Below are 13,346 nucleotides of genomic sequence, written 5' to 3'. Positions count from 1 at the left end.
GGTGATAAACCGAGGAGGTCTCCTTCTCCTCCCACCTTAAGCTTGGAGAAGCATCTTTTAGTCCCTGGCCTTGCATGGGCCAGCAGCTGTCAGACTTAGGTGATCCTGAAGTGTCACCAGAGTTGGGGACAGCTCAAACTTCAGATGCATCATGTGTTAAAGGCAGGTCTGAGTCAATGTCCTCATCCTTATACAGCAGGCATCTTGTACAAAACTTGAAGTACAAAGAAAGTACCAAGCTCTGTACGATCCACTAAATTCCTACCAGGTGGAGAGAGCCACTGTTCACATTTGGTGTCTTTCTTTTTTGTCTTTCTGTCTGAAAGGAAGATACACCTTTGTGTATATATGCATGTGTAGGTATATGTAAGTATAAATATATGTACATATATATGCACACATACATATATGAGCTGCATATTTTGCTTTGGATTTCTTTAAACTTCATATGGTGAACATTTCCCTGGTAATAAAAAGTCTTGAAAATCCCTTTAGAAGCTGGACTTGAAATTCTTCAGTACTGTGTCTTCATCGGCACCATATCTGGTATCAGAAAGCTGTGAAGCCTGGATCCTTGGGAGCAGGCTGCCTTGGTTGTCCCCACAGGCTGTCTGGCATAGCTTCAGTTCACCCTTGCTATCTTGTCCTCCCAGGATTGCTTGACAGATGGCACTTGCCAAGTGCAAATGTCCTTTTTGTCATACCTTCTATACCATGTTGGAGGGCAATTACAACCTTAGGGTTAAACCACCTAGACCAACAGAAAAAAAATCCTCAAACATCACTTACAGGTTTCCAGTTTTCAAAGATGTGCCCTCTGCCCAGGAACTCAAAGGGTTAGAACATGGGAGACTCTTTTTTCTCTTCAAGAGTGGGTTTACTTTGATTTTCCATTGGTCACCCCCCGCCCCATTCCTGCCTGTAGAATTTGACATGGTTTTATTTACTTTTCCTTGGCCCAGTTTGGGTCAACAGGATTTCTCTTCTGCTCAGAACAGCCTCACACTTGTGTGAAGTAAGACAAACCCAGGCCCTGGACAGCTGTAATCAATCCTTGTCTGAAGACACAGTGGGAATTTTCAGCTGGAGAGGGTCTAACAGCCCCAGGTTTTCTGTAGAAAATGACAGTTTCACATGGACCAAACTATTCCTTCTCTTTTGCCTCTAAGTGACTTTGAAGGCATTTTGGGCATACTCACATGCATGTGTATGTATCCACATGCCCACTTGTGTGTGCACACATTTGCTCCTGTGTTTGGTGATCTGAAGTCAGGCACCAGCATAGCAGGGGTTTAAGATGGCAGTGGAAACTGCAAGAAAAGGAAGCACAGTTTAAGCACACAGCCTCAGCAACCCTGGTAGAGCAGGCCTGTGTTTTCCTCTTCTGATCGTTTTCCTCTGCACTTTCTCAGCTTTATCCCCAGGGCTCAGGGATGCAAGCCAGTGGATTTCCTCAAGTGCTAAGGATAAAGCACACCCTACTCGCCATCACCCTTGCCAGTGTAAATCACACCACTGTGCAAATGGATATGAAGATGAGCGTCTGTGTGAGTGAAATGGGCACTAAATGGCAACCCCACAACACTGGAAGTGTACCAGGGTCTCCACTGAGTTGTGATGGAGCCATGAAATTGTTCCCAAGGGCTGAGAAGCTGTAATTTCTGTCTTTTCTTCCCACTCTGTTTAGAATTTGTACAGGTCTTTTATCGAGGTAGGCCAGAGTGAGGCTGTTTGAGGCCCTTCGTGCCAGTGAGAACAGTGAGAGGTAGAAGCAGGACTTGCACAGTTTGTGAGCAGACAGATGCTTTTCCAGAAAAGGAGCAGCAGCAATACCAAGAGTGTCAAGCGGTGGACTTCAGAGGACTAAAGGCAGGATGGGAAAGGACTGTCTTTCAGGGTCAGTGGGCCAGTCCTAGGGGGCTTTTGAGTCTTTCTACCACTCAGGATGTTGTTGGGCTGCAACTGTATTAGGGGTGCAACCTGGAAGCACATTGGGTGTGGACCCACCTGGCATAGCTTGCCCACTGAAGAAGGGACCAGAAGTGTCTGTGACTTTTGTGTTGTAAGGGTTCACTAAATATGGTCTCTGTTTGCCTCCTTTGGGGGCCATATCGTGATTTCAAAGGGCTTACATCTGAGAGAACAGACAAAGACTTTGGTGCTAAGGTTTTGGCAATCTCTTCCCAAGGATTTTTTTTCCCTAAGTGCTCTTCTGATTTTGTGTGTGTGTGTGTGTACATGCCCACATATTATTGTGTCCATACAATGGACACACATATGCTTGTGCTCATAAACAGGTTCAGCTGATCAGCCCTTCTGTTTGAGGAACTGTTCATCTCCCACCTCCAGCATCACTACCCCCTAATCCTTACTCTGAACCAAGCCTTACTAGCTTTCTTTCCACTGCATTGTGAGTTACTGAGACGTTCTCTTTTTTAACCATCCCGATAGCCTAATAACCATTTCAGTACAGTCTTTATGGAGAGTTGATTTCTGGGTCTACTGAACGAAGGACTAGAAATGGCTCTGACTTTGTGGATGGCTTGAGAATTTACTACTTGGGGTCAGTGGCAAGTTCTTGGCCTCTTCAAGTTTTTCCTCCATCTAAGACTGCCTCTCTGAATGCCACAGCCTGCTAAGTGCACCTGTGCTCCCATTAGCAAAGATTCTTTTGACTGGCATTTCTATCTTTCCAGCTTGTGGCTCCAACATGGTGCCTCATTGACTCCAAATTACAATGACTTGAAGACCCTCAGTTGCTCAAACAACAACTCCCCTTGTCCCTTGCTTTGTGATGCCTTAAAAAACACTTCCACATGTTAGTCACACACTTCCCCTTTGTCCAAAGGGCACTCTTTGCTAGCTGGTCCTTCACGAGAACACGAAGAGCTATGCCAGGGTAATTATCCCCAGCTGCTGCTAAAGCTGTTGATTCAGGTGCCAGAGTAGGCCTGAACTTCATGCAGAAGTGGGTAGAGGGCTTTCCATCACCTCTGTGCCTCTTTGTCACCAAGGCTGAGACAGCTCTGTGGGTGCCCACTCTCTCAATGAGCTTTTAGACTTCTTACCTCCCACTTTGCCCAGAGTCTCATCAGAATGCCTATTTTCCAAGCAAATAATACTGTTTATTTCCCGAATCTTCTAAGCAGTCACTGCCCAGGACTGGCTGGATTTGAATCAACCCCAGTCATGCCTACCTTCCATGGCTATTACTCCTGACTAAATCCTTAGTCCCCCAGGTGTGAAACACATGTTACATATAAGTGAGAGTGAAATATAACCATGGTAGGAGGGCCCTGATGCAGCTGGGACAGGTAGGACAAAGGAATGACTGGGCCCTGTTGCCAGCGGCCTGGATGCTCTGTGGCACGGTAACTATTTCTTAGTAATGTTCTGGGAAAACTTGGAGTTCATCACTGGGCAGAGCTTATAAGAGTGTTCAGGATAACCTTGTAAGGAGCCCTAGTCATGGCTGAATAAATTGCTCCTGCCAGCTGGAGAGATAGTGCTAATTTAGCAATCCCTTATTACCAAGCATGTGTCATGGGGATGAAGGGCAGGGCTTTTAGAACCAAACAGGCACTCAGAAACATCTCTGTCCTCTCTGTCGTTCCCCCTCACCCCCACGTCTGAGTCCTCCCTTATATAATCTCAATCTATTGGCTGTACACCAAGTAAAAGACCATTCCATGCCCCCTGTTCATATCACCAACTTAATTTTAATTTTTTTCCCAGGGCTAGCAGTCTGAGAGGATAGGAAAAATCTGGGTTCTGGGTTCTGGAGAGCCCTCTGTTTATTTGATTTGAAATGAGAGGAGTTTTTATTTATGCTGGTGGAAGAGTCTGAGGGATAACGAGGGGTGACACATGGCTTTCTCCAGCTCCCGTTTCCTGAGTTCTGTTGGCTGGTATTTAGTGACTGGGGATTGTAAGTAGGAAACAAAAATAAATGCTTTCGTCTGGGATTAAAAGGTTTGATGCCCTTTTAGTGCTTTGAGAGGACTGAAACTTAGAGGCAATTGAGGCTTCAGGACTCTGCTCACGCAGTGAAAGACAAGTTGTAGCATGCCGACTTTCCCTTCCTGGCTGTGTGGAAGTCCCACAGGATGCGATGGGAGCATTACCATAAGACAGCAGATTGCTGTTTAGTTCCTGGTGTCCTTAGGACATCTAGTGCCTTTAGAGTCCTCCTGGTACATTTGCTGTTCAGCCTGAGGTAACCAGCTCCCAGGGAGAAGGCAGCATGTGGGCTCTGAAATGTAGTATGACTGAGCCTCGGTCATTACTTGCTGTGGCAAGACTCGAGTTCTTGGGGATTGCTGATGTCTTGGAGTTTGCTAAGCTCATCACCTGCAGTGTGGGCATGTTTATTACCTGTGACCCCAGCCACTGCCTTGGTCCAAATGCCCCTCCCCTTTTCATCTCTCCCTCAGCTGTGTTCAGTCTTCCTGTTATCTTTCCTAGCTCTTCTGGAGATTTCTAGAACTCAGGCCTGATATGGTCTTTACTTCCTTCCCTGACTATAAATTTTTAAAAGATGAAATAAAACGGCAGCCATGGGTTTTGGGGACCCTGCACAATGTTACCCTCAGTGTGGCCCCAGAGTCTTATTTGGCCTTTTCCATAAATATTTATTCCTAAACTACATTTTGAAATTAGTTTGTCTACGTCCTTCTATCTGTTACTGTAGACTAGACTGCCTTTTCAACATCCTTGACTGGTAGAATGCCTGCATGGTCCAGATTCTGACCCCTTCCCAGAGAAATCCTCCTGGATCCTTCTGAATTAACCTCACTGGGCTCCCACAGAACCTGGGTAGCTGCTCTGTCCCCAGCACTCAGCACAGTCTGGGGCCTCGTAAGGGCCCAGCGTCTTTGTTGAATGGATACCTCCTTTTCCTTCCTCTTCTTTCTTCACTTCCCCTCCTTTCCTCTCAAGAGCTGGCTGGGGTCTTGGGTCTTCAGCATCACATTTTACATATTCCGTCCTTTGAGACCTCTGCTTCCTGGTTACTGGTTTTAAGGTCATAGTCCCCGTGAAGTTGCTGTACCCATGTCAATCTTTGCAACAGGCACAGAGCCCGTGTTCTTGCTTATTTTATTTTCATAACTCCCAATGTACCTAGTGTGATGCCTTATGATGAAAGGATGTGGAAATCCCCAGAAGCTTCTCTGAGTGACTTTGGTGGGGTTAGGGAGGATCTGATGGGCCTTTCAAAGCAAACATTCTTTAGAATTATTATTATTTTATTTTATGTTTCTCTGTCTCTGTCTCTCATTTATTGCCATATGTTACCTGCAGTACAAGCCTCCTTTTTAGGTATGTACTTTTGTGAATGTTAACAAATTCATAGTTGGATAACTATGACCACAGTCAAGAGAGAGAATATTGCCATTGCCGTAAAACATTCTCTCATGCTTTCCTGCTCCTTCCAGGCCTTGATAATCACTGATCTGATTTCTGTCTGTTTAGTTTGGCCTTTTCTAGAATGTCCTAGAAATAGAATCATTTACTATGTAAATTTTGAGTCTGGCTTCTTTCACTGAGGATAATACTTCATTGGAAACTTGATGACCTGGGCCCTGATCCACACTGTGTGTGCATTGCCTTTCTAGAAGGCTGGCATGGGTTTGGGTTTTGGGATGCAGATGTGGTTGGTGTAAGTTGAGGCATGGAGTCTCTTTAGATCCTTTCCTACCTGCTTCCTCAAATTGGCTGACTCACCCATCCTCCTCCATGGTGGCACCTGGTGAAAGACACTTTTCTTCCCTGAGAATTGACCAGTCATCCTACTGCTGTGGGGAGCACGATGGAGTAGGGAAGCTATCCGGGTGGGTGAAGTGACCAGTAAATTCCTCCCTTGGGGAGGGGGAGGTAGTGGGGTGACAAAGGTCAGGCCTCTACTGGCTAAAACAACAGAAGTGATTCCAGCTGCCCCACAGCTGGAGGGGATTGTCTGCTTTCCCTCAGCAGCCTGAAAAGCCCTTTAATGGGGGTGTGTTTTTGTCAGGCCCATGGCTGAGGTGTGCAGAGGAAGAGCAGACACTGCATGCTGCCAGGCCTCCCCTTTCCTTTGACCTCCCTTATCTTCAGTCCTTCATCTCCGCCAGTCCCACTCTGAAGCTTCTGGCCAGGGCCCTCCTTCGCACCTGTGTAAATGCAAGGGTCATGGGGTCAGGGAAGGGTGAGCATGAGCTGGCCGAAGTGGGGATGTGGATTTTAATGTGGATGACAGATCTGATAGTGGGTGGGTGAGTGATGCTTTAATGGAAAACTGCTCTTTGTCCTAATGGTGTGGCCTGGGAGAAAAAGGCCACAGTCTGGTGTCACAGATGGTAAAGCAAGTGACAACAGGCAGTTGGTCCCCTGACTGGAGAGGAAGAGATTTCCACTGGACCTCAGGAAGCTTATGTTCCCATTTTTGTCCCTGGTATTATCTCCCAGAGGATCATTTCCCATTTTGATAGATCTACCACCCAGAAACATTAAAGTCTTGAGCTGGACTTTGAGAAAACCACTCCTCTCTTAAGGAAACTTTTCCCTTCCAGAGACCTCTTCTTTTCAACCAAGGCATCACCACTGAATGCTCAGCAGGGCTCTTGCCCGTTGGGTTGGTCTGCCTCTGATGTGTCTATACTGAGGGGTGGGGCAGTGGTGTGATTGAAGAATCTGGGCTACTAATGTCAGACCTAGAGGCTTCTACCATTGACTACCTTAGATTTGCTGCACATGGCTTCCTCCACATCCATCCACATAGTGAATGTGGAAGACCTGCTTTGGGCAAGGACCCTGCTGGGTATGGGTATCCAGTGATGTGACAGACCTTGGGTTCTGCCAGCGTGGAGCTTTCAACTTAGTGGGCAAGAAATGTGTAACTAAATTGGTCATTTAATCAAAGCCCAGAGTGAAAACTAAGAGTAATATGGCAGCTCCTCATGGAGAGGTTCAGTCCTGATGCCCCCCAGGACATAGCATTTGTACTGAGAGCAGAGGGGTGTGTGGAAACCTCTGAGGTGGAGGCACATTCCAGGGAGGGTGGTCAGCAGGTGTAGAGCCCTGAGGCAGAAATTTTGCAGTTTAACTGGGCTCTGGCTGTGCTAGGCTTGTTGTCTACCCCACAGGCATATAGTGTGACAGTTCCCTTCCCTTCTTTCCAAGTAGGCAGATTGGACATTTGCAGGTACAGATAGCATGCTGCTATTTACAACACTGCATCTGTGGAAAAATGAATTCAGGAAGTGAAAAAAAAAACCAATTTAAAAGTAAATCTCTTTCATCATCTGGCTGTTGTTCTCAGTCAAGTGCGTACATATGGCAGCTGTCAGAGAAGCCAGTGTGCCAATCACTTTGGCTGTGTAATTGTTAGGTTTTCTACTTGACATATATTCATCTCAGGCTCAGTAACCAGAGGCATTTCAGATTGCTGCCTGGCTGAAGGGTGAGATGTCTCATCTCTAGGATGGTGCAAAGGCGTCCTTTAGGGCTGTGTGAGGAGGGTGAGGCTAGACCCACAGAGCCTAAATTCCATGATCATCTAGTGACCACTACCTTGGGTATGGTGATACTGTCTCAACCATACTGGCAACTTTTCCTCAATAACTTAAGAATTTTTCCTTTCCTTTAATTTTAGGGAAAAACACAACACTGTTTAAGTATGACCTTCCTTAGCTGACAGATGTTCATTAAAAGAAAAGAAAGGAGCTTCTATCATACCATATATTTGAAAGCTTTAAGCTTTTTTGTGGTGGTTAGAAAAGAAATATCTCTTCACAGAAAGTTATAGAAAAGGAGATACTTTTGTTTTAAATAAGGCTTATATTTATCTGTTCATTCTTCATACATGTACTGAACAACTGCTTTGGGTCAGGTGTTGTGCTGAGCCTTACATATATGAAAGGAATATGAAAAGTCTTTAATAGATATGCAAACTGCTAAATGATAATGCATTATACTGAGGATTTTTGATAGATGACAATCAGTGCAATAAAAATGTGGAGGAAGTCAATGTTTAAAATATGAAAGCATTTAATGCTTTTTGTTTTGTTTTGAGACAGGATCTCACTGTGTAAACTTGCGTTGTAGACCAGGCTAGCCTTGAACCCACTGAGATCTGCCTGCCTCTGCCTCCAATGCTGGGATTAAAGGTATGCACCACCATGCTTGACAGCTTGTTTTTTATTTTTTAAAATGTATTTATTCATATATGTGGGGAAAGGATGTACATGTGGAGGCCGGAGAACAAGTTATAAGAGTCAGTTCTCTTAGTTTGCCACGTGGAGTCCAGAAGCTGAACTCAGATCCTCACATTTGCCGTTTAGATGGTGACTTCAGTGGCAGTGTGGAACTGGAACTTGAAGGGAGAGGGAAGGCTGGGGTCAAGAGTCAAGCTTAGGTAAAAGGTAAAGGCCTAAACGAGGTCATCATGACTAAGAGAGTCCTAGCCAGCCTTAAGCTATTCCAGACACCCCAGTTGAAGTCAGTGAGTGAAGCCATAGTGGATATGGCAGTACCAACCAAGCTTCTAGCCAAATGCAATCAAAAGCATGACCTTCTGCTTCTCTGAGCAGAAGAACATTCCAGCTGAGCCCTGCCAATCTACAGAATTTTGAGAAACAACTTGTTCAAAGCTACTAAGCTCAGGGATGGTTTGGTTCATAGTAATAGTGAAACAAGGTTGGAAGTAAATACTTGGAGCTGTGTTATATGTGAATTTATGGAAGAAAAACCTCAAATTAGTTTGGATTTGGTCTATGATTTTTGAGTATGCTGTTGTAAAGAGGAACGTCATTCCATTCTGTAGATTTCATTTTCCCAAACCCACTGGCTAGATTGTTCAGTATGGCTTCTGCCACTCCTTCAACACCTGAGGAAAATAGAGAAACAGCTCTGATATCAGAGAAATATTTGTTTAGAGTTTTAGCTGGGGGAAGGGGAACATGCTGGAGAGATGGCTCAATGGTTAAGAATGCTTGCTGCTTTTCCAAAAGACCCAAGTTTGGTTCCTAGCACCCACATCAGGTGGCTCACAATCACCTGTAACTCCAGCTCCAGTGCCCTCTTCTGGCTTTTGAAGGCACCTGCACACACGTGGCATACACTCACATAGACATACACATATATACATAAAAATAAACAAATTACAGTTTTAGGTAGATCTCAGCAGGTGGAAGCTAAGACTTTAAGAATTGCTGTGTATTAGAAAGAACTGAACATCTCCCAGATGGAGCCAAGGCTGGATCTGTTGCCCCTTACATTGTCATGGAAACTTGGCAACCAGTCAAATCTAACATCACTTGCGGTATTGGGTGGTCTCTCTGAGAAAAGGCTGAGGTAGGGTTTTCATTCTGCTCTACTGGGGACTGAAGGGCAGGGACCAGTGTGTGTATTTCAGGTGGAAGGGATTATTGGTCTAACATTGATTTTTGTCTACCTTCATCTTCCCTATGGCAGCGGAAGCCCCTGGTGAGTAACTTACTTTTCTAATAGGAAAGATGGTTTGTTTATATGCATGTTAAGTGTCTGTCCCACTTTGCAAAATAAGCGCAATGCAAGATGTTTAAAGTTATCTGTCCCCAAGGAGAAAGGAGGGGAAGACAATTCCAGCTGCACAATTGTCCTGGCCCCTTTTGTTTGGTTTCTATATTATTCAATCAGAGTTAACATTATTATGATTTTGCTTTTGTTGTCTCTTGGTTAGGAAGGAGTGTTTTTATGAAAATAGTTTCCTTCCTGGAGGGAAATGGCTCAGTGTTTGACTTGTCAGGGAGAATACTTAGCCTTGCCTATCACCAAAAATTCTTGCCTATCATTGTTGCTCCAATTCTTTTGGGTTGTATCTGTGTGCCAAGAGATCTGATCATTAGCATGCCTTGATTCCAGGATTCCAGCCTGTAAGACGAGAGGAAAAAGTCACCTTCGTGACTTCATTTGGACTATGACAAACTCTAGGGATATCCTGGCTATTGATCCATCCATAAGGAATGGATTGATTTGCTGTCTAGTTTCAGAATGCAGAAATTATTCTCAACATCTTTTTTCCCCTTTAGTCTGACCAGCCTTAGTCCTACTCAACTGTTAAAAACTCAGCTTCAAGCTTGGGAGGCTAAAGCAGGGATAATGCAAGGTCAAGGTCAGCCTGGGTGACATAGACAGACTCTGCTTCTAAAAACACAAACAACAAACAAGGACTTAGTTAAGGCCATCCTCCCTCCCCTCTTGGTTTATTTACTTCATGGCTAGGCAGTTGAACATGGTAGCCACTAGTCACATGTAGTCATTTAAAATTAAACACAACTGAATATTTGGGTCCTCAGTTGCATTTGCTATATTTCAGTGCTTAGTAGCCATCTATGTTTTGTGGTTACTATATGGAACAGAACAGACACAGCATTCCATCATTGTAGAAAGTTCTTTGGAATTGTGTGGCATTGCAGGGTCCCCAGGATCACATCCTCCTGCATTTTCTCTATGTTTTTCTGTTAACATGCTGTGTGGTAACCACTTGCCTGGTACCTCACTCTAGAGAAGAAACTCACTGTGGGCAGGGACCATGCTGGATGTATGGCTTCCTGTACTGTGGTCACCCCCAAGCTACCTGGCTGCAGAGTAGATGAGTGATGAGCAGACTGGCGGATCACCTTGTTCTCTGTTTGTGGATGCAGAGTAATCTCTTCTGTGAGGATGTAGTCACCCTATTAAAGCCCTGTTTTATAGAGCTCAGCCTGTTTTTGAAAGCAATCACAAATACACACAGTTCTCCAAACACATGAAAAACAAAGGTCCACAGTTGATTGAAGGTGGTCTTTAGCATTGGCCCTGTGCTGGCTCTGAACTTTTTATAGCACTCCAGGGGCCAGTAAATTTGAGACAGGAATCTTTTGGGAGCTCATCTGAAGTTGAGACCATCTCTGTGGGTTGAAGAAGGTGGGGCTCTGAGGTCTGTAACCTGTGTGTTTGTAGACAGAGTGCTCCCCTTGTTATGCTGGTCTCTGGCACAGCTGCCATGAATCTCTTTTGACTCAGAACAAGCCATTTCCAAACTGAATTTATGGCCAGTAGTTCAATGCCACAGTGATGCCTGCAGCTGTTCTTTTCCCTGAGCTGCAGAGCAGACAAGGTTTAAAAAGAAACATTTGTTTCTCCTTTGGTGTGTTCTCTTAAAAAGAAAACCACACTTTTTAAATTCCAAAGAAAGGAGACCAGTAAGAATTTACATACAACTTTTGCTATGTTAAATGATTTAATCTTCACAATAACACTACAAGGCAGGGTATGTTAGTATCTGCATTTTGCTGATGAGAAAAACTAAGGCTTCCCCAACCCCCAAATATAGGCAACTCAAATGTATGTGTGTGTGTGTGTGTGTGTGTGTGTGTGTGTGTGTGTGTGTATGTGTGTGTCTTCTGGGATCCATGCCCATGTCTGGCTTCATGCTGCCAACTTCCAGGCCGCACTGCCTTTCCTTGCTATGGACTAGCATAGCAAGCTGAAACACTGATCCTGATGCAACATGAGTTCAGGCCAGAAGCTGCTCAATAAAAGCCTGCTTCAAATCCTGAGAAGATAAGACAGCCCTGCCCACAAGGTTCTTCAGGTCCACTTAGAGCTTTCTTGTTCTAGGGTGACATCAGGACAGGGAGCTCTGGGCCACCTCTGCCCACTGCAGAGGGGAGGACCTGGCTTGAGAAAGTCAGGACTCAGAGCACTGGAGAAAGAAGTGGACTTAGGAATCCCCTGCAGTGGTGGGAGCCAGGGAGGGGAGGCCAGGGCTGTCATTACACAACTGTGAGTTCTGAGGTAATGCCATGTGGGAAATGCTACTAAATGGATATATTAATTCTGCAAATAGCCAAGTGGCCCAGCATTGTGCTAGATGCTCAGATCTGTTAATAAGCAAAATAGACCTAACTATTATTGTCTTTGAGCTCAAAGTTGTGTAGTCCATTGTCAATCAATTCACACAAATAAATTTGTCTCAGACCACTACAAGCCATATAGGAAGCATGAGTTGTGAGAGATCATTATAGGACTGTCCTTACCTGTGAGTCAGAGAAGTCTCCTCAAAGAGGTGAGAGCCCAAATTCATAGCAGGGTGGGAGGAGGTGGAGGAGGAGCAGTGGCTGTGTGTTAACCAACTGTAAGCAATAGGCACAGAGATGTCAGAGTTGAGGTCAGGATGGGGCCTGATTCTGCTAGTCTGGAACACCTCTGGGCTGACCCAAGGGTGATGGGCTAGCCCTCAAGGGTTTTAAGCAGGGATTCTGTTGGCATGTAGGTGTTGCTGCTCTCTCCTTCAGTTCCCATTAACCTACCCTCATTGTGGCAAGTGGGAGAAGGTGGGCTTCTTGTGAATACAGCTTCCTAGTTTTATTTCTTTTTGCCTGAGAACACTAGACTCTGTCCAATGCTGTTTGGACTTTGGCAGGACTTAGGCTTACCCTAAGCCATTTGGGGGCTAAGGGCATCAGAGAGCCCCCATTTCACTGTCCACCCTCACTGCCACTTCTCTGTGCTGGGTGGCCAGCCCTGGTGCAGGGGAGGGATTGGCTTTGCAGCTGGACTGTGCCCTGTGGAATAATGGACACTCTGGGGCTCTTCAAATGTGGGTGGTGGTCAGATGTTTCTAGCACCCCCTTTCTGTGGTTTTGGGAAAGGTTCACATTATGGGACTATGGTACATGTGAGGCAGACCTTCCCATGTCTGTGAGTTTTGTGTGATTATGCAGTCAGCCATATGTGTGCTCATGACATTACCAGGCATCACTCCCTCCAATCCTACTGAGGAGCTTACAGCATGCCCAGGGCTCTGCTGTATGGATCCTACTCTCCAGGCCCAGCCAGTCTCAACATGGGACACTGGACAGAAGCTTATAGGTTGTATTTGTTAATTATACCTGCATCCTATAGTTGTTAACAGTTGTTCACTGACAAAGGGGTCCATGATTTGATAAACTCAAAAGATGCATCATCAAACATGTTCCTTAATCGTGCTACAGATTCCTGTATGATAAATAACCATAGAACAATGGATTACCATGACTCAGTCCAGTTTGGTAGTTCAGGACTGGGCTCAGCTGATGGTTTTCTCATGGAATGACTCATGATAGTTGTAGTCAGTTGAGAGCTGGGTCAGACGTATCAAAAGGCCTCCTCATTTACATTTTCTGGGCCTAGGCTGACCAGGCATCTTTTTCTCCACGTGCTTTCCAACCATGCAGACCATAGAGTGAATTCTGCCGGAAGCTGTGTGACCTAGTGCAGAACATACTTCAACAGCCTTTAACTGGTCAAGCAAGTTATCAAGACCAGGCCAGCTTTAGATTTGACTCTGTAGCTCAGCAGAAGTG

At 45.2% G+C, this 13,346-nt stretch overlaps 1 protein-coding gene across 7 annotated transcripts in view; it reads left to right on the top strand.

Moving 5' to 3' along the window:
- Positions 1 to 13,346, top strand: part of Smoc1 (SPARC related modular calcium binding 1) — a 180,456-nt gene that overhangs the window by 79,484 nt on the left and 87,626 nt on the right. The window lies entirely within an intron of this gene.

Source organism: Nannospalax galili, unplaced genomic scaffold (genome assembly GCF_000622305.1).
Source record: "Nannospalax galili isolate Female #2095 unplaced genomic scaffold, S.galili_v1.0 scaffold42, whole genome shotgun sequence".
Taxonomy (NCBI): Eukaryota; Metazoa; Chordata; class Mammalia; order Rodentia; family Spalacidae; genus Nannospalax; species Nannospalax galili.
The sequence above is the reverse complement of the archived record's forward strand: the minus strand, read 5'-3'. Positions and strand labels throughout refer to the sequence as shown.